Raw genomic sequence first — 20979 nt, forward strand, 5'->3', positions numbered from 1 at the left:
GGTGCTCCTGTGTTGAATGAGTGAATATATATTTAGGATAGTAAGGTCTTCTTGTTGAATTGACACCATTACCATCATGTAATGCTCTTTGTCTTTTTAAATATTTGTTGGTTTAAAGTCTGTTTTGTCTGAAATTAGGATTGTAACCTTTGCTGTTTTCTATTTTCCATTAGCTTGGTAGATTTTTCCCCATTCCTTCATTTTGTGCCTCCTGGTGCCATTGCATGTGAGATGAGTTTCTTCAAAAAACATACCATTGAGTCTTGCTTCTTTAACCAGCTTGCCACTCTATGCCTTTTAGCTGGCATATTTATCTCATTTACTTTCATAATTAATATTGATATGTGTGGATTTGACCCTGTCATCATTTTAGCTTTTTACTATGCTGACTTGTGTGTGTTGTGACTTTTTCATGTCACTATTCTGTGTTCTTAAGTGTATTTTTGTGGTGGCTGGTAATGGTCATTCTTTCTCATTTAGTGTTTCTATCAGAGGCTCTAGTAAGTCAGGTCTGTTAGTAATAAATATCTTCAGCATTTGCTTGTCCATAGACTGAAGAAAATTTGGCACATATACACCATGGAATACTATGCAGCCATAAAATGGATGATTTCATGTCCTTTGCAGGGACATGGATGAAGATGGAAACCATTGTTCTCAGCAAACTAACACAAGAACACAAAACCAAACACCACATGTTCTCACTCATAAGTGGGAGTTGAAAAATGAGAACACATGGACACGTGGAGGGGAACATCACACACCGGGACCTGTCGGGGGATGGGGGGGCTAGGGAGGGATAACATTAGAATAAATACCTAATGTAGGTGACGGGTTGATGGGTGCAGCAAACCACCATGGCACATGTATACCTATGTAACAAACCTGCACGTTCTGCACATGTGCCCCAGAACTTAAAGTATAATAATAATAATAAAAGATACATAGTACTGATCTATGCTACAACATAAATTAATCTTGATAATATTATACTGAGTGAAAGAAGGCAGTGATAAAGGATAATATGTTGAATATGTTGTATGATTCCATTTATGTGAAATGCCCAAAATGAGTAGGTCTATAGAGACAGAAAGTAGATTGTTGATTGCCTAGGGCTAAGAGGATGGCATAACTGGGGAGGGATGATTGCAAATAGGTAAGTGGTTTCTTTTGGGGATGATAGAAATGTTTTAAAATTGATTATGGTAAGGGTTGGACAACTCCATGAATATGCTAAAAGCTATTAAATTGTACACTTTAAGTGGGTTAATTGTATGTGGATTATATCTCAATAAAGCTGTTTAAAAATTATGACATTTATGAAAGTATTAGAAATTTGAACATTGGATATATGATGGCAATAAGTTGTTGATATTTTAGCTGACATGGCCAGGTTGGGTGCCCGAGAGAGGCCAGAAGATCAGAGGCTGCTTGAGGGGTCTTTCTCTGTCTCATGAGCAAGACTACCCTGAAGAGTTCAGGTCTGACCATTCTGCTGGGGCTAAAGTCTCCTACAGAAGCAACTTGAGCCTAGGAGGATGGGCGACCCTGGCCATGCTCGACTATAGATGCTCCTGCACCAAATTATCTGTGCTCCACTCTGGTTGGCGTTTTGCCCCTACCATTTCTCTAAGCAACTTTCCCTGCCAACTCAAGTTTCCTTGATGGTTGAGTGGTCACGTCAAGGGGATTCCAGAGGCCTGTGGTGAGAGTGGCTTCCTCCTTGCCTGTTCAACTTACCGCCTCCACAGGAATTGTTGGGGGCCAGGAATAAATCCTGATGTGTGGTAGCCCTGTGAAGTGTTCCCAGCTTCCTCCCACTTCAGCCCAGCCTGTGTTTCTTTCCTCCATCCACTTTCAATGCCTTCCTTCTGAAGATCTGCTAAGAGCACACTAGTCTTCCTGTTGCCCTGGTTCATTGGTGGGAGATGTTCCTCCTGGCTGAATCTAGTCAAACATTTTGGAGCAGGTATCACCTCCCCGCTTTTCAACTTAATTTATCTGGGATTATATGTCTGTAATATTGAAACTCTGAAGTTTATACTCCTTAGAATGTTATATAGTAAACATATGAATATATTTACCAGTCATTCTTTTAATAAATGTTTACTGAAACATTCACATAGATCAGAAACCAAAAAATTACTACCCAAAGAAAATTTTAAAACAATGTGAAAAGACAAAATTACAGAGATGCCCAGAGTGCTATGGAAATAAAATGAAGGTCTACCTAATCTAGCTGGAGGGAGAAAAGAGGAAAAACAAGTTTGCTAAAAAAGCTAACCCTTAGACTGAATATGTCTTAAGAACATGAGGAAGAGTATTACATACAGACGGTATAAGTGAGTAAAGAGACAACATATAAGCATTGGGAATTATGAAAGTTACTTATAAAAAATTAAATTCTAAATTAAGAAGTTTGAGAAATGAGACTGTAGAAGTAAGCTCTTATATATCATATTTTAAAATTTGATTTTTTTTACACACAAATCTTATCACAGAAGCTCTTATATATCATATTTAAAAATTTGAATTTTGTACACACAAATCCTACCATGTAATGTCCATTTGTAACAACCTGCATTGACTCCTGCAGTTCTTCCAAATGTTTTCATCATGGTATACACTGAAAGTAGTAACATTCAAGTAGCACCCCGAGAAAAAAAGAAAAGGCTGCTTTCTCATTCCTTTCCTCTATCCCACCTCAGGGCTCTATCCAACTGTAGCAAGGATACAATTTGGCACAATAATGGCAGCTGTCCAGTGAAAGGCTTTGGAATGCCGTTGCACAGAGTGAAGATGGGTGGCTACAAACCTGAAAGCAGGGAGAAAAGTTTGGAGCAACCTAATGGCTTCTAAGAGCTGAACTTAGAAGCTGAGAAGGAAGAGTAAGAGAAGTAGTGAACGTAAGGGTAGAGACATGGATACTTTCAAGAAATATTTAGGAGATAAACTTGACAGGGCTTCATGAGTGATGATAAGGCAGAATGAAGAACAGAAATGAGTCCAGGATGACTCCACCTTATCATGTATTAGCAATGCTAGCATATTTTTACATAGCAGGACTATAGTTTTCTCACATTTTATGTAGATAGGGTGATGCAATGTATAGTAGAAAAGGGAAATGTCAGGAAAAAAAAAAAGATAGGCAGAAAAACGAAAACAAAAAACAGACCATGGGGGGAAAATCTAAGGCCTTAAAATATAAAGGCTATTCATGGGGCAACAATACATTCCAAAAGTTTAAAGTGGAAGAAAATGAGGCTCAAAAGGTAGATTTGGCCCACTTAGTTGAAAGTCAAAAAAATGCTACTAAGGAAATAATCAAATAGGGGTGGTGAGACTATTAGACACCTTAAGAAGTAGAATCATAAGTAACTTTGTTTCTACGTTGGATTGAGCAAATGTCTAGAATTCTCAGACAATTAGAAAGCAGTAGGTAAGTCCAGAGGTTCAGATTATATAATTAAATTAATATGTAAATAAGCCAGTTTCTCTCTCCCTCTTCCTCTTCCCTCCTTTCCTCCTTTCCTCTCTCTTTCAGTCTCTCCCTCCTTCCCTCTCCCTCTTTTCTCTCCCCCTCCCCCTCTCTCTTCTCCTCTGTTTCTCTTTCTCTCTCTCTCCTCCCTCCCTCCTTTCCCCCCTCATTCTACTTTCATCTGAGTTGGCTACATGTCACACATACTGTTTTCATATAGCAGCAACATAACTCCTGATGCCTGGTTCCTTAATAACTTCAATCTTAGAAGCAAAGAGATCTTTCCTCTGTGTGTAGAGTCACCCTCAAAATAAGCATACATGTCATTGTAAGAGTTACTCTCATTTTCTCTACTTCCCTTGTGCATAGACTTCAAACAATTCATAGATCAGTATAGTTCTGCAGACCTCACTTTGAATAACACTAGGTCTAGTGATCTTCCAACATTTTAAAAACCATCAAACCCAACACTGAACTTCTCTGAATGTAGTGGGAGTCAGTTCTTGATATGTTTGCCTGTTCAATGTGTTGTCCAGCCTAGATGGAAACAGGGCCCTATTTATATAGTCTCACCACACCTGCTTGTATGAGAAACAAGCAGATAAAGCCTCATGAGTTGCAGTACCAAAATAAATGAGTGAGCAAAAACAGAAAGCATACCATATCTAAAATAAGTATGGTGATCACAATATATTACCCTGAATATTTTTAAAAGAGATTAATTCATCACTTAGTAAATACAAGTTTATAGGATGTTTAATATAAATAAACATTTCTATGATAAGTTACAGGAAGGTGAAGTTAATATGCATAGATTCTACCTTTATGGGGTAGATTTCTAAGAATATGACCCAGAAAATGACAATATCCAAGTATAGAGGAGTCCTCTGTGTCTTAGACCTTAGGCAAAGTCTGTGTCTTTCATGGTGAAAATACCACCTTTGGTTTTGATTTCTAGTTTCTAACTAGATATATAAATCATAAGAGTTGAGCTGCAATTGAAGTTGAGCACTGATGGTGAGCTGGAGCCTACCACGCATTTAACACTTTCCTGGACTCTTCAATTTTAGTCCTCAAAAAGGAATAATGTGACTACACCTGTAAAGACAAAGTTAATATCAGCCAATATGACCCTATGACATAACAGACAATACTTATTTTGTTACCAGTTAGAGAAAAGAGTCATAAGGGATTACCTCTGAAAAAAAGAAAAAAAAATATTTATTTTATCTCCCTTGTATGATAGAGGTATCTTTCTTATTAGATTGCAGTAAGCCAGGAACATTTTTATTGTTGTCATTGTTTGCCGTTGTGTCCTCAGCAGCTAACACAATAATTGGCACGTATAACTTGCTGAATGAAATGTTGATTGAATGAGTAAATGAGAGCAGCTTTCTTAAGAAGAAACTCTGCAGTTTTTCCCTTATTGAATCAGAAAAATACTCTATTATTTGAAAAAGAAAATAGAAAAAAATATCAAAGAGCAAGAAATATCTGTCTCCAGGACCACCATTTTTTCCACTTATTTGTAAATTTATTTTTCACATGCAAACATGATAGCTGAGCTTTCTTTTTATATTTTGTTCTAATGAATGTGAACTTTATGAAGTCTAAGTGTAGAAAACAACCACCAATCATAGATCAATGCTTAAAGCTTCTTTTATTGTTTTTCAGCTGGTGCCCTTTGCTGAAGGATATCTCCTGTGTTCTTCAGCGGCAAAAGCAGAATAAAAACATTTCATTTTATGGAAGAAATTAGACACACATCTGTTATTCCAGAACTTCCATATTAAATGCTTATCTACACAAGCCATGTCAATTAAAACTGTCTGTATGCAACAAGAAATATTTTAAGTCGTATTGATATACAACGACTGTTACAGAATTTGGCCCCCTTTTATTTTGTCTTAATGGAAAGGAAGCCTTTCATTCCTTGAGTAGTTAAAAACCTAGGTTTATCTCTGTTGTAACCAACCTCAGAAGAATTATACTAATTCATTTGGCTTTTAGATCTGTTTAAATCTTGTAAAAATATAGCTTTTCACCTCTACATCCCTAGCATTGAACTTGGTGGCTATTTAATAAATAGTTACACAGTGATTAAAGGAATATATGAGTGAGAATAAGAAAAAAAACCTTCAAGATTCTTAAAACAAGGTGAAATTATATTTGAAAATACAGACTTTATTTGAGAATTAAGCCTGATTTTTATTCTCAGTACTAACAGCTAAAATAGTAAAATTAATGAAGTTAATTTCGCTGTTGTTGTTTTTTGAGATGGAGGCTTGCTCTGTCACTGAGGCTGGAGCATAATCTCAACTCACTACAACCTCTGCCTCCTGGGTTCAAGTGATTCTCCTGCCTCAGCCTCCTGAGTAGCTGGGATTATAGTTGTGTGCCACCACACCTGGCTAATTTTTATATTTTTAGTAGAGATGGGGTTTTCAACATGTTGTTCAACCTGATTTTGAACACATGACCTCAAGTGATCTGCCAGCTTCAGCCTCCCAAAGTGCTAGGATTACAGGCATAAGCCACCAAACCCAGCCAATAAAGTTAAATACTTTTGAACAAACATAGATATACACACAAATTATGTCATATCTACAGATTGCCAAATTACTACTACAAGTTGATTGTGTTTCTGGAAATAAGCTTCCAGATAAAAGATATTATAAGATATTTAACATAAATATTTAATTTTCATTAATTTTTTCAAATTTTTGATTTTACATGAAATATTTTATAGTATCTTTCATCTAGAATCTTACTCCCTAGAAGGTAAAAAAAAAATTTAAATATGTATACCTATATAATTTTAAATAAATTCATAAATGAAATTATTCCATATTAGTGCAGTTTTGTTTTGTTTGGTTGTTTTGTGTCTTTGTTCCTGGATTCCTGTCTCATTTTCTTTTCCACTTTCATATCACCCTAGTCAGGGAATTAATTTCAGGTGAGATTGGGCCCATTGAGTGTGGTATGGCCATAGATGTCAGGAAATTAATTTCAACAAGTCATTCATACTTTTATTCCCATATTCACATTAGATGTCTTTCTATCTACAAATATTTAGGAAACTCCTTAATCTTTTCTGCTTCTCTTTAAGAAATATCTTTCCACCTAGATATGGTAATTTTCCTCCATTGATTGACTCTCTGCTGTTATACAACCCTGTCTAAATATCTCCCTCTTTCTCTCTCTCTCTTTTTCTCATCTTTCACTATCCATTATTATGACCCAGATTTTATGTACATTAGCCATCATTATTATGCTCCAATTATCTTATAAAAGCCCTAACTCCACTTCACGTTTGAAAATACCCTGGGATGCAAAGCTGGTTCAACATACGCAAATCAATAAACGTAATACATCACATAAACAGAACTAATGACAAAAAACACATGATTATCTCAGTAGATGCACAAAAGGCATTCAAAAAAAATCAACAGCACTTCAGGCTAAAAATTGTCAATAAACTAGGCATTGATGGAACATATCTCAAAATAGTAAGAGCTGTTTATGACAAACCCATAGCCAATATCATACTCAATGGGAACAAACTGGGAGCATTCCTTTTGAAAAGTGGCACAAGACAAGTATGCCCTATCTCACCACTCCTATTCACCATAGTATTGGAAGTTCTGGCCAGGGCAATCAGGCAAGAGAAATAAATAAAGGGTATTCAACTAGGAAAAGAGGTAGTCAAATTGTCTGTGTTTGCAGATGACATGATTATATATTTAGAAAACCCCATCATCTCAGCTCACAATCTCCTTAAGCTGATAAGCAACTTCAGCAGTCTCAGGATACAAAATCAATGTGCAAAAATCACAAGCATTCCTATACACCAATAACACACAAACAGAGAGCCAAATCATGAATGAACTCCCATTCACTATTGCTACAAAGAGAACAAAATAGCTAGGAACACAACTTACTAGGGATTTGGAGGACATCTTCAAGGAGAACTACAAACCACTGCTCAAGGAAATATGAGAGAACACAAACAAATAAAAAAAATTCCATGCTCATGCATAGGAAGAATCAATATCATGAAAATGGCCATACTGCCCAAGGTAATTTATAGATTCAATGCTATCCTCATCAAGCTACCATTGACTTTCTTTACAGAATTGGAAAAAACTACTTTCATGTGGAACCAAAAAAGAGACTGCATAGCCAAGACAATCCAAAGTAAAAAGAACAAAGCTAGAGGCATCAAGCTACCCGACTTCAAACTACATTTACAAGGCTACAGTAACAAAAACAGCATGGTACTGGTACCAAAACAGATGTATAGACCAGTGGAACAGAACAGAGGCCTCGAAAATAACACCACACATCTGCAACCATCTAATCTTTGAAAAACTTGACAAAAACAAGCAATAGGGAAATGATTTCCTATTTAATAAATGGTGTTGGGAAAACTGGATAGCCATATGCAGAAAGTTGAAACTGGATCCCTTCCTTACACCCTACACAAAAATTAACTCAAGATAAATTACAGACTTAAATGTAAGACCTTAAATCATAAAAACCTTAGAAGAAAACCTAGGCAATATCATTCAGGACATAGGCATGGGCAACAACGTCATGACTAAAAGACCAAAAACAATTGTAACGAAAGCCAAAATAGACAAATGAGATCTAATTAATCTAAAGAGCTTCTGCACAGCAAAAGATACTATCATCAGAGTGAACAGACAACATACAGAATGGGAGAACATTTTGGCAATCTTTCCATCTGACAAAGGGCTAATATCCAGAATCTACAAAGAACTTAAACAAATTTAGAAGAAAAAAAAACCCCATCAAAAAGTGGGTGAAGGAAATGAACAGACACTTCTCAAAAGGAGACATTTATGCAGCCAACAAACATGAAAAAATGCTCATCATCACTAGTCATTAGAGAAATGCAAATCAAAACCACAATGAGATACTATCTCATGCCAGGTAGAATGGCAATCATTTAAAAGTCAGGAAACAACAGATGCTGGAGAGGATGTGGAGAAATAGGAACACTTTTACACTGTTGGTGGGAGTGTAGATTAGTTCAACCATTGTGGAAGACAGTGTGGCGATTCCTCAAGGATCTAGAACTAGAAATACCATTTGACCCAGCAATCTCATTAGTAGAAAGACACATGCACACGTATGTTTACTGCGGCACTATTCACAATAGCAAAGACTTGGAACCAACCCAAATGCCCATCAATGATAGACTGCATAAAGAAAATATGGCACATATAACATGGAATACTATATAGCCATAAAAAAAGATGATTTCATATCCTTTGCAGGGACATGGATGAAGCTGAAAACTATCATTCTCAGCAATCTAACACAAGAACAGAAAACCAAACATCACATGTTCTCACTCATAAGTGGGAGTTGAACAATGGGAGTTGCAGGGACATGGATGAAGCTGGAAACCATCATCCTCGGGAAACTAACACAGGAATGGAAAACCACACACCCCATGTTCTCACTCATAAGTGGGAGTTGAACAATGAGAACGCATGGACACAGGGAGGAGAATATCAAACACTGGGGCCTGTCGGGGGTGCAGAGCTAGGGGAGGGATAGCATTAGGAGAAATATGTAATGTAGATGACAGGTTGATCAGTGCAGCAAACCACCATGGCACATGTATACCTATGTAACAAACCTCCAAGTTTGGCACATGTACCCCAGAACTTAAAGTATAATAAAAAACAAAAAGTGAAAAACAAACAAAAAATACTCGCATTTTTATTCTAGTAAATGAAGAGTTTTTCTTTTTCATTTTAAGATCCTAATTTTCTACCCTCTAAATTAAGAATTCTCATGATAATTCTTATCAATAGATTCCTATTCTTATCAATAGATTCCTACTCCAATCTCTCCAACTTTTTACTTCAAATTGCCCTTGTTATATTACTTCTACTTCTGAAGTGGAGGCTAGGATTGTGTCTTATTCACATTTTATCCCCACTCCTTATTTAGTTATTCACACATTAAGAATCTCAATAATGCTTGTTAAATGAATAAAATAATAAATAAATCAGTGAATAGTCTAGATTTATCTTACAACTTTAAATACATATAGAAATTGAGCTGTTATATTGACATATGAATCTATACCTTTCCTTACTGTTTGCATTCTAAATTTACAGTTGTGCATAAAATAATGCAGATTTTAATGTGTTAAGAAATTACAAGTGATGACCATGAATAAAATAGGTAATTCAAAAATTCAGTGACCATGGTTTAAGAAAAAATAACTCTATTAATGCTTCAAGACAAGCTTTTAAAATGTTGGTTCGTTTAATAACATATTTAATAATAATTATAAAATTTATTTCAAAAATAAAAATACTAAAATAATTGAAAAATATAGAAAATATTCATTTAAAAATGAAATTATCTCTTGCATACTAAAATCTCTGTGACCTATATTTAATGTTTAACTTTTGTAATATTTGTGCATAGTACCCATATCTCTATTTCTATATCTATATGCTTTTTTTATGCACTTTACATTTCCATTGTGTACTTTATTACACACATAATATAATTGATAAGGTATTGCATTCTCCTTTTAAGGATATTAGGTTATTTTACCTTTCATACATTATATATTACATAATTAATATATGTTAGGTGTAGCCAAACAGGCATTTAAAGAAATTGCAAGAAGTGCATTAGTATTTTCTTTATTCTAAAATGAAGGTTTACAATTTTTGTTTTACATTTATTATCTAATGTATTATGGAGTGGCACTACTCAACTCATGGTCATTTTGAAATCAGTAAATTTGACTGGTCTTTTTGGTTATGCAATTGTGTACAGAATTGGTGGGTTCTTGGTCTCACTGACTTCAAGAATGAAGCCACAGACCCTTGCGGTGAGTGTTACAGTTTTAAAGATGGTGTGTGGCCGGGCGCGGTGGCTCAAGCCTGTAATCCCAGCACTTTGGGAGGCCGAGATGGGCGAATCACGAGGTCAGGAGATCGAGACCATCCTGGCTAACACATTGAAACCCCGTCTCTACTTAAAAAAATACAAAAAACTAGCCGGGTGACGTGGCGGGCGCCTGTAGTCCCAGCTACTCGGGAGGCTGAGGCAGGAGAATGGCGTAAACCCGGGAGGTGGAGCTTGCAGTGAGCTGAGATCCGGCCACTGCACTCCAGCCTGGGCGACGGCAAAAAAAAAAAAAAAAAAAAAAAAAAATGGTGTGTCTGGAGTTTGTTCCTTCTGATGTTAGGACGTGTTTTGAGTTTCCTCCTCCTGGTGGGTTCATGGTCTCACCAGCTTCAGGAGTGAAGCTACAGACCTTCCTGGGGAGTGTTACAGCTCTTAAGGTGGCACATCTGAAGTTGTTCTTCCACCCATCCAGAGTTGTTCATTTCTCCTGATGGGTTTGTGGTCTCGCTGGCCTCAGTAGCGAAGCTGCAGACCTTCACAGTGAGTGTGACAGTTCAAAAAGGTGGTGTGAACCCAAAGACAAAGCAGCAGCAAGATTTATTGCAAAGAGCGAAAGAACAAACTTTCCACAGCCTAGAAGGGGACCCTACCCGGTTACTACTGCTGGCTTGGACAGTCTGCTTTTATTCCCTTACTTGACCCCACCGGCAACCTGCTGGTTGGTCCATTTTACAGAGAGCTGATTGGTCCATTTTACAGAGAGCTGATTGGTCGTTTTACAGAGAGCTGATTGGTCCATTTTGACAGAGTGCTGATTGGTGCGTTTACAATCCCTGAGCTAGACACAGAGTGCTGATTGGTGCATTTACAATCTTTTAGCTAGACACAGAATGCCAGACAGAAAAGTTCTCCAAGTCCCCACTAGGTTAGCTAGATACAGAGTACTGATTGCTGTATTTACAAACCTTGAGCTAGACACAGGGTGCTGATTGGTGTATTTACAATCCTTTAGCTAGACAAGGTTCTCCAAGTTACCACTAGACTCAGGAGCCCAGCTCCTAGTGGATTCCACACCAGGGCCACAGGCGGAGCTGCCCGCCAGTCCCACACCATGTGCCTGCACTCCTCAGCTCTTGGGCGGTCAATGGGACTGGGTACCATGGCGCAGGGAGCGGCACTCATCAAGGCTTGGGCCCTGCCAGAGCCCACGCGCAGGGCAGGGAGGGGGAGGCTCCGGCATGGCGGGCTGCAGGTCCTGAGCCCTGCCCTGCGGGGAGGTAGCTGATGGCCGGTGAGAATTTGACTGCAGCGCCAGCAGGCTGGCACTGCTAGGGGACCCAGCGCATCCTCTGCAGCTGCTGGCCTGGGTGCTAAGCCCCTGAGTGCTGCCAGCCGGCAAAGCTCCACGTGCAGCCCCAGTTTCCGCCCACACCTCTCCCTTCACACCTCCCCGCAAGCAGAGGGAGCTGGCTCTGGCCTCGGCCAGCCCAGAGAGGGGCTCCCACAGTGTTGTGATGGGCTGAAGGGCTCCTCAAGCACCGCCAGAGTGGACGTTGAGGCAGAGGAGGTGCTGAGAGCGATGGCTGTTAGTACATTATCACCTCTTACAATGAGCATACTGCAATGTAGCATACTATTCATTTTCTTATATATCCTGTAGTTAATCTTGTTGTAATTAATAAAAACTAAATTACAGAATATTTGAGGATGTGTGTCTTAATCTTAATAAACTTTATAATAAATGAGTATGGGCATTAGCAAAGATTTTAAGCTGTAAATTTATCAGCATGGAATCAGTCTCTTGACAGAAATGAAAACTAAGACTATTAGATAATGAAATATGAGAGGGTCTTCTAGTAATTGAAATTGGCCCTTGGGTTCTTCAGATGTCAAGAAGCAACATACTTGGGACTATTTTAAAAGTCCCCCTTTTTTTAGTCGCTCTGTGAAAATCTTGCTTAATTTGCAAACCTCTGAACATTACTGCCTGGAGTGGAGAACAATTAGATTCATTAATTTGTTTCCCTTCTCACTTGGTTTAATACATCCTCAGTAATAAAGCTTACTGATAATTGTGGGCTTGACTTTACTACTTATTAGCAAATTATACTTTAAACTGAATATTGAGTTATCATCAAGGAATGTGAATAAAAAGAGAGCATTTCAAACTGAAAAGAAAGGATTGGGGGCACATACTTTCAAAGTCATCAGATTTTACAAAATTATAATTGTTTAGAAGATAGAAAACCCAGTGGCATAACTGTTTCTTAAATTATATTTTTCTGAGTTAAAAATAGCTTGTATAATGAATAAAGATGTTTTCTTAGGCATACATTATTAAAAGAATCTGTCATCCCCTAAGAGAGGAATACTTCATATAGTTGATGGGTACTGATGATCATTGAGTCTTCTAGCAAATTGTCTTTGTGTCTAAAGAGTTTTGGTTGAAACATTTCTAATTCACTTTAGTGGACAGCTAGTTTGTAAACCAAACTTTCCGCTAGAAAATAAGAAAAATAAATATTGGATTGACAAACACATATTGAAGATCCAAAAAGAGAAGAAACTTGCAGGCTAAGCTTCAGGTCAGAGTTTAATCAGAGAGGTAGGTGGAGTAATAAACAGTAAAGCCACTTTCATTCATAATATCTCTATCCATAAACAAACACTTGAAGGCTAGAGAGCAAATATAACATAGTACCCAACCAATGCAGTTGCTCTTTTGGAAGTATTTTCTGACTTTCAGATGTTGCACATTTTTAGCTAACGATAAACCAGTTTTAAACTTGTTTTCCACATTCTACCTCTAACCATGTGAAATTGCTGCTGTGACTGTATACAAGTGGAGATAGAAAAGAGAAGCAAATGGGAAAAAAAAGCTCCTCTTAACCTTCACATGGATTGGTTACATAGTTACACATGGATTAGGCAAGCCAATGACTGTCAAACCTGGAATTTAATTTGAGCTTATTCCAACTGATGAAATATAATTGTTAAAGTAAAGACTAATAAGCAGTTGCATCCTAGTAAGCACAGCAGAAAAAAAAACTTAAAACTAGAACCAATAACAAGAAGACAGTAGAATCTGACCCACGTAGCCTCAGAGCACTGTGTCTTTTGGCAAATTGGTGCTGTTTTTTTCTCTTTAAAGTAGATGATAAACCGTAACAAATCTGAGAGAAACATGGAAATATTCCACTAACATGGTAAGACTAAAAAAGAAAAACAAAACAAAACTGCCAGATATGAATACTAAAATAGAAACCAGCCCAATTGTCTCATAAAACTGATGTTATGCTTTCTCTTAAATAAACAGAGAAATGACCTTCCCAGACTTAAAACTTAAGATGTGTTTCTCTTATCTGAGTTTTTTCTCAGGAAACTAACCATTAGGCCTCCCAGATAATACCAAGGAACAGAATTTTGCCAAACCATTGCATCTGGACAATGAGATGTCAGACCCCTCTCCCTTTGTGATTGTGTAACTTACCACCAGCTTCCTGTTGACCAACTTCTCTTCCTTAACCCTCTGTAATTTTTGTTTTCCCATATGCAGTTAACATTTTTTTTCTGCTATATGAACCCCTAATTTTAGCCAGTTGAAGGTATGGATTTGATGCCAATCTCCTGTCTCCTTGGCTGCAGAACCCGATGAAAGCCGCCTTGCCCAGCAATAGTCATTCTCTCAGTGACTGGCTTTCTGTGTAGTGAGCAATGGCACCTAGACTTAACCCTAGCATTTTGTTAATAGATTTTAGTTCCCTGATTGGGAGCACCTTACTCAGGGCTTAGCTGCTATGGGCCAGGGGAGTTTCTAAAGTCGTCCTAAGCAGCTGCCTAACCATTTTTTGGCCAGATGTGGGTTTCAGCCTCTCACTCTGTGGCTCCACCACTGCAGTCACCAAATATATTCCTGATTGGGTAGGAAGAACAGCCTTTTATTTTTGACATACATGACTAGAACGGTGAGTATCATTTGTGGGTACCAGAAAGCCAGTTCTGTTTCTCTCAATTTGAATAATTCTGAAGGAATTTTTATATGCAAATTGAACAAGCCCAGTTGATCAAGAGAAGAAAGTGCCCTGACTGTTTCAGTTTGGACACCCTTGGGCCCTATTTACTGCAGCAGCCGGATTGTGCTTTGGTGATTGGGTACTGTGTCAATACAGTCATACGAAGTTACAATACAATTAATGAATATTCTTTTCTAACACTGTTTGGCATCAATGTTCTTTGGAATCTGGAGAAGTCTGGCCTCTCCATAGGCCTCATTTTGCTATTGAATAAGAAACTGATGGAGTTCAGTGTATTCAGGCTTTTATGCTATGTTCTAAGCACGGTTTGGCCTCGTTAGTACAGGACGTTCTGTGGTGCTGTTTGGATCCAGTGTTCTTTGGAGTTTGGAGAAGTTTCGCCTTTAAAAACAAAATTGCCATGGAAACTGCTTTACCCAAAATTTTGGTTCACAGACTTAATTGGATTACCTATTGGAGTAATGATGCATCTGCATTGGTGGGTTCTCGGTCTCGCGGACTTCAAGAATGAAGCTGCAGACCCTCATGGTGAGGGTTACAGTTCTTACAGATGATGTGTCCAGAGTTTGTTCCTTCAGATGTTCAGATGTGTCCAGAGTTTCTTCCTTCTGGTGGGTTCGTAGTCTCGCTGACTTCAGGAATGAAGTTGAAGACCTTCACCGTGAGTGTTAGGCTTCATAAAGGCAGCGCAGAGGGAGCTCGTCGCTGATCAAGCCCAGCAGGCTCCGCCAGGCCCCGCCCAGTGCGGGGCCCTCAGAGGCTGCGCCCACGCAGGAACCCGCGCCAGGCCTGCGGGCTGCGCGCGCAGCCCAGGCTCCCGCCCGCGCCTCCCCCTCCACACCTCCCAGCCAATAGAGGGAGCCGGCTGGCTGCAACCTCGGCCAGCCCCACAGAGGGAGCCCCACAGAGGGGCCCCCACAGCGCAGCTGCCGACTGAAGGGCTTCTCGAGGGTGGCCAGAGCTGATGCCAAGGCACAGGCTCCAAGAGCGAGTGAGGGCTGCTAACACATTGTCACCTTTCAATGAGGTAAGCAAAGTTTAGCTTTGAGAACGTGTTGATAGGCTGGGGAGTTTGTATTGCTATCACATGGCTAAAGTTCCAAGGTAAAAGCTATTTATGTGTCTATATACATGGTTAGATGTGTTTATATGTATGTACAATTATTATTCTTATGCCTACCAAATTGACTTATAAATAAAAGAGCACTGATAAATGAAGTAAATAAATTCAAGCAATTTTCAATTTCATGTGACTTAAGTACATCTTTAATAAACAAGCTAGCTTTAAAATTAGAGGTAAGATAAAAATAGATATATCTTCAACAGTGTCAGTATACATTTTTGTCTGGGTTATATGTTTATCTCTGATAGATATTTTGAGATGTAAGGTTTGGCACAGGTTAGTAAACTATAAAGCCAGCCAAAACAAAATTATCTTTGTGTGACAAATAAGACTAATTGAACGTTGTTAGCTTAATAAAAACGGCCAAATCTGAGTTATTGGCAAAAATGCCCATGCATTTAACTTCTCGTTTCTTAGGTGAACACCTGATGTTTACAAGCTATAAATAAAAATGGTTAACAAAGCAATTACTTGAAATGTTGGCTTTGTCTAATACCAATTTTTGAGAAGTAATCTAGATAAACTGCAAACAAAAATGAAAGAATTGAGTACGTATAAATGGAATACATGCTTGTGGGTGAACTTTCTGTTTAAATTTAAATTTAATTTAAAATCTTCAAATGACTTTTGATGGTTCTTGGATGTCTGGGTCATTTGCAATAAAGAAGGGATTATGATATGGGTAATCATGCTTTTAAAAATGGTGAAATATTCTCATATATAAAATGCTAACATGTGATAGACAGTTCAGGATTTCCTGCTGATGGCAGCGGAAGCCTGTCTAGAGAGGCCGTTACAAAGACACTGGTTCCAGCAGGTGAGGCATGGCCAGGGTTGTACCTGGGCGCTGTGGATGACATGTTAATGGCAGCCGGAGGCAGACAGGTTCCTGGCTGGAAAAGGGAGGGTCCCTGGTGAAACCCCACCTTCAAGCCAGGGATAGCTTGAAGCTTGGGTGGCTGGGCTGCCAGTTCTGGGTAGAGTCTGTGGCCTGGAGTGAGAATATATGGTGCTTTTTCCAGACCCACCCTTGGCTACCCATGGACCAATTGGCATGTACTTCCTCTTCCTTCTGAGCCCATAGAAACCCTGGACTCTCAGACTCACACAGGGAGTGACCTGCCTGTGGAAAGGAGCTACCCAGTTCGGTTCTCCTTAGAGCTCTTCTGTCACTCGAAGCTTGTCTCTGCCTTGCTCTTCCTCCAGTTATCCATGTATCTCATTCCTCCTGGACACAGTGCAAGAACTCGGGACCCACCTAATGGAGGGACTGAAAGAGCTTTAACACAAGCAGGGCTGAAACACACCCCTCACTTCCCATATTGTAGGTGACGAGGAGAGAAGAGCTGTGGCCCTTCAGGGAGCCCAGACCTATGGGCTCCCCAAGTCAGGGATGTGACACCCTCTTTGGGGTTCTGTGGTTCCTGGCATCTCAAGATTTATTTATTTATTTGCTGTTTACTTTGCATTTTATTTATATATATATATATAAAATCATTGATATATTTTAGTTTTGCATTTTATTTATATATACATATATAAAATCATTGATATATTTTAGTTTATAATGGAAGGTTTATGTTTGCTTCTATGAATAGTCATTTTGTTTCTTATGCATTTCCAACAGTTCATCATTTCCTCTATTTTTCTAAAATTCCTAAGCTATCTTTGTCAAGCCTCCACAAAATGAAGAGCACACTAGCAATTTAAAAAATAAATAAAATTGAATAGTTTTGTTTATCTCTAAGGATTTAGAGAGATATAAGAGCTTCAGTTTCCTGGGCAAAAATAAAAGGTAAAATACTGATTTTTAAAAGTCTAAACAAAAATGATACATTATTTATTTTATTATTCGGAAAAGTGGAGGGGAGAAGAAATGTTAAAATAACTTTTATTTCCAAGATAATTTAATACAGTCAATAATTTGAATTGGTTTCAGATCTTTTCCTTTAGGTAATTAGGAAATACTTGATATGCATACAAAGTCTTAATATTCTAAAAAGATTATAATTGTTCTTAAGAAAATTAAATTGACTGGGTACAGTGGCTCACTCCTATAATCCCAGCATCTTGGAAGGCTGAGATAGAAGGAACACTTGAAACTTGAATACTTGAATCCGGGAGTTTGAGATCAGCATTGGCAACATAGTGAGACCTTGTCTTTGTAAAAAATTAACAAAATTAGCCAAACATGGTGGTGCATGCCTATAATCCCAGCTACTTGGGAGGCTGAGGCAGGAGGATCCCTTGAGTCTAGGAGTTTGAGTCTGTAGTGAGCTATGATTGCACCACTGTACTTCAGCCTGAGTGACACAGCAAGATCCTAACAAGAAAGAGAAAGAAAGAAAGAGAGAGAGAGAGGGAGGGAGGGAGGGAGGGAGGGAGGGAAGGGAAGGGAAGGGAAGGGAAGGGAGGGAGGGAGGGAGGGAGGGAGGAAGGAAGGAAGGAAGGAAGGAAGGAAGGAAGGAAGGAAGGGAAGGAAGGAAAGAAAGAGTAAAAAAAGAAAATGATATTGATTGGGATTTTCTCAAATTATTTTAGTTGTGTTTACCATTATTAAAATTAAGTGACCTTCACTTGGATAGGAATACAAAAAGTTAAATTTTTTAGTGATTTTAAAATCACTGTTAAGCCTTCATGTATGCAGTTGAAAATAAAATATATATAATCGTTGCTCCAGTTTGAAGAATGCAGTGGTGAAAGTTACCAAATCAGTTGTCAGTACTGTATCTAGAAACCAATCTTGGAAATATGTGATAATAGTCTTTTAAAATAGTTGGCAAGAAATTATTGTGTGGTTGTTCTTACGTTGTCTTTGTTTCGTTGCATAACATTTAAATGTAAGGAGATTATTTATACTCATACTGAATTTCAAGAATTGATATTTGCATTTCCTTTTTCTTGATAAAGAGAAAAGTTCATTGTCTTACTTTGATAAGTTTGGCATATGACCTGTCACATTTTTTATGCTTTTAGTCACTGTTCTGTTACTAGAATGCTAGCAATTAGACATACACAAGGCATAACTTAACCACTGTAATAAAATGGTTTGAGGTGCTGCAGTCAGTAGCTACTAGACACCAAATCACAGTGTTTTAATTTATGGTGTGTTGGAGAGAATGGTAGGACTTTCTGCAGTGTAAATGTCTTATTAACTGAACGTTAAATGCAGCACTTTGACTTCCGTATCCAAAAAAGGATCCAACTTCTGCTATATCTTAAATCACTGACACCAAAGTCTCAACTTCAGATGTGGAAGAAGGTGACAATCAAAATCAACTGCTTTTGTGAGACACAGGTCCAAAAATAAAACCTATTTAATTCCTCTGGGCCCAGAGACGATCACAGAAGAGGTGAACATGTGAGATTGTAAGGGCTAATTCTGAGGGATACAATTAGTTCAGAGTTTTTCTATAAATTAAACAGTAATATCAAAAACACACAGATGCAAGGCCATTATGTGGACTCCTGTGTCAGAATAACCAGGTTTTTTGGAGCACGGATCTTCTTTTTAATACAAAATTGTAAAAGGTTATTAAAGGTTTATGGAAATACTACCTTATAGTAAAACTGATTAAAATTAGATTGATTTATTTATAAGAATTTATTAAAAATAGCTTTAACATTAATAACACACCTTCCAAAGGAAAATTTGTTTTTTCTGTTTTGAACAAAATTTTGTGCAATATTAATGAGATAATATAACATTTTTATCTTTTGAGTAAACTGCAGAAAAAAGGGACAGGGGAGTGACAGATTTAGTTGGCCTCATGCTGTCTTTATTAGGTCTTAATGTTTGGGAAACTAAATCTCCTCTCTATCGAAGTGTAAATGCTTTCGTTTTATCATTTTGTCTCAATAAATGGCTATCTCATAGTGATCTGTGATCTTATTTTGTGACATAGAGTTTGTAAACCTCTGATTTTTGATAAACTTTCTGAAAGCAAAATTTGAAGTTTTAAATTCAGTATTTTTGACTGCAAACTTTGTTTTCGATGTTAGCGCCCCTGAAGTCCAAGAGAGATGCATTCGGGTTATATTATATGTTAGAATTATACAGGAAACATTGTTAAATATGAGGTGTTAACTTTCTTTGAATTACATTGATATAGATGTGTTATTACTATGTGTTCCAAGATTGCCTGAGATTCCTGAAATTCTTACATGTCTTAATATATCTTGGCAGTAATGATTTATTATTATTAATTGTGATATACCACAGAAGCAACCAAATTTCCTTGTCAACTATGTCTTTAACTATGGCTGTCCTAAGACTTTTGTCATCCACAATTAGTCTCTTTTTAAAAATTTGTTTAATTCTTCTCAAAAAATGGCTTATAATCAGCTATAATCAAGGGCTTGCTTTTTGGGGGGAGTTCATTAAAGGACTCTTGAATGCAAGTTTCTCAGAACTTAGGAGATCGTGCCATTGGACTAGAGAGAAAACTTCCAAGACTACAATTAAAAGGCTAATATGTTCATAATATGGCTAACTCAATATGAAGCAGAGCCAGAGTTGATTGCATAGATTGAAATATTGCTGATTCTTTTTGCTTTATTTTTCAGGGTCTGAAGAACAATTTTCTTTTGTATTATTCATAGCCTTTAACTATTGAGTAAAGTATACCCTTATAAACAGAATTTTAGGCATATTTCTCTATCTCTGCCTGATTTCTACAGAATTCATAAGTATTTATGAATGTTCTTAATTCATGAGAGTGTGGTTTTTTGCATAAGTTCGATAAGAGTATTTTAATAATGGGACACAATTGGAGGCACTGATTATTTTATCATTAATTTGACTGGAATGGCATGTTTTTGGATATAAGCAGATTGCTCTAAAAAATTGAAATTGACTTTATAGAGCTAATGAGAGCCTCTTGGAAGGGTTGGCTTTATACCTTATCTGTGCGGTGTCTTTAGAGGGTTCCTGTCCTGTGGTAAATAGAGAGAGTCACTTTCTGACAGGCCTAGGATCGTCAATTTGTTTTGGGGCCTCAAGAAACAAAAGGTTCTCCCAATTCCTATAAGTGTCTGCAGGTGCAGATGGATCCTTGACTGGGCTTGAGACCTTTGGAGGTCACGTGTGGGATTACCCGTGAGAGGTTTCTGCAAAGCGAATTTAGAGGAGCCTATATGAACAATGGTTCATTCTGCACTATGCGTGGATAATCAGGCCAAGTACAGTGGACCTGAAGCTTATTTTTTAGGTAGTTTGGCCCTGCTGCGATTTGTCTTTGGTGGAAGTGGAGGACTGGAGGGAGAAAGATTGTACTTCAGAAAAAAATATAGTATTAGTTTAACCTTTCATTCTTGGATGGCCATATGGTCACCTATGGTATGGAGTGGCCACAATGCCCTTCCTCATCATGAAGCAGCCAGAAAGATCAACTACCAGATTCCCCATGATTGAAGAGTTGATAAACAGAAAGGAG

General features: G+C 37.9%; 1 long non-coding RNA gene across 1 annotated transcript in view; it reads left to right on the plus strand.

The window, feature by feature from the left end:
• Positions 1–15370: 15370 nt before the first annotated feature.
• LOC114672279 (uncharacterized) overlaps positions 15371–20979 on the plus strand; it is a 126543-nt gene continuing 120934 nt past the window's right edge. Inside the window, exon 1 of the long non-coding RNA XR_003722572.2 lies at positions 15371–15448. This is a non-coding gene — a long non-coding RNA (uncharacterized LOC114672279). The remainder of the gene's footprint in view (positions 15449–20979) is intronic.

The sequence above is a fragment of the Macaca mulatta genome, chromosome 14, assembly GCF_049350105.2.
Source record: "Macaca mulatta isolate MMU2019108-1 chromosome 14, T2T-MMU8v2.0, whole genome shotgun sequence".
Classification (NCBI taxonomy): Eukaryota; Metazoa; Chordata; class Mammalia; order Primates; family Cercopithecidae; genus Macaca; species Macaca mulatta.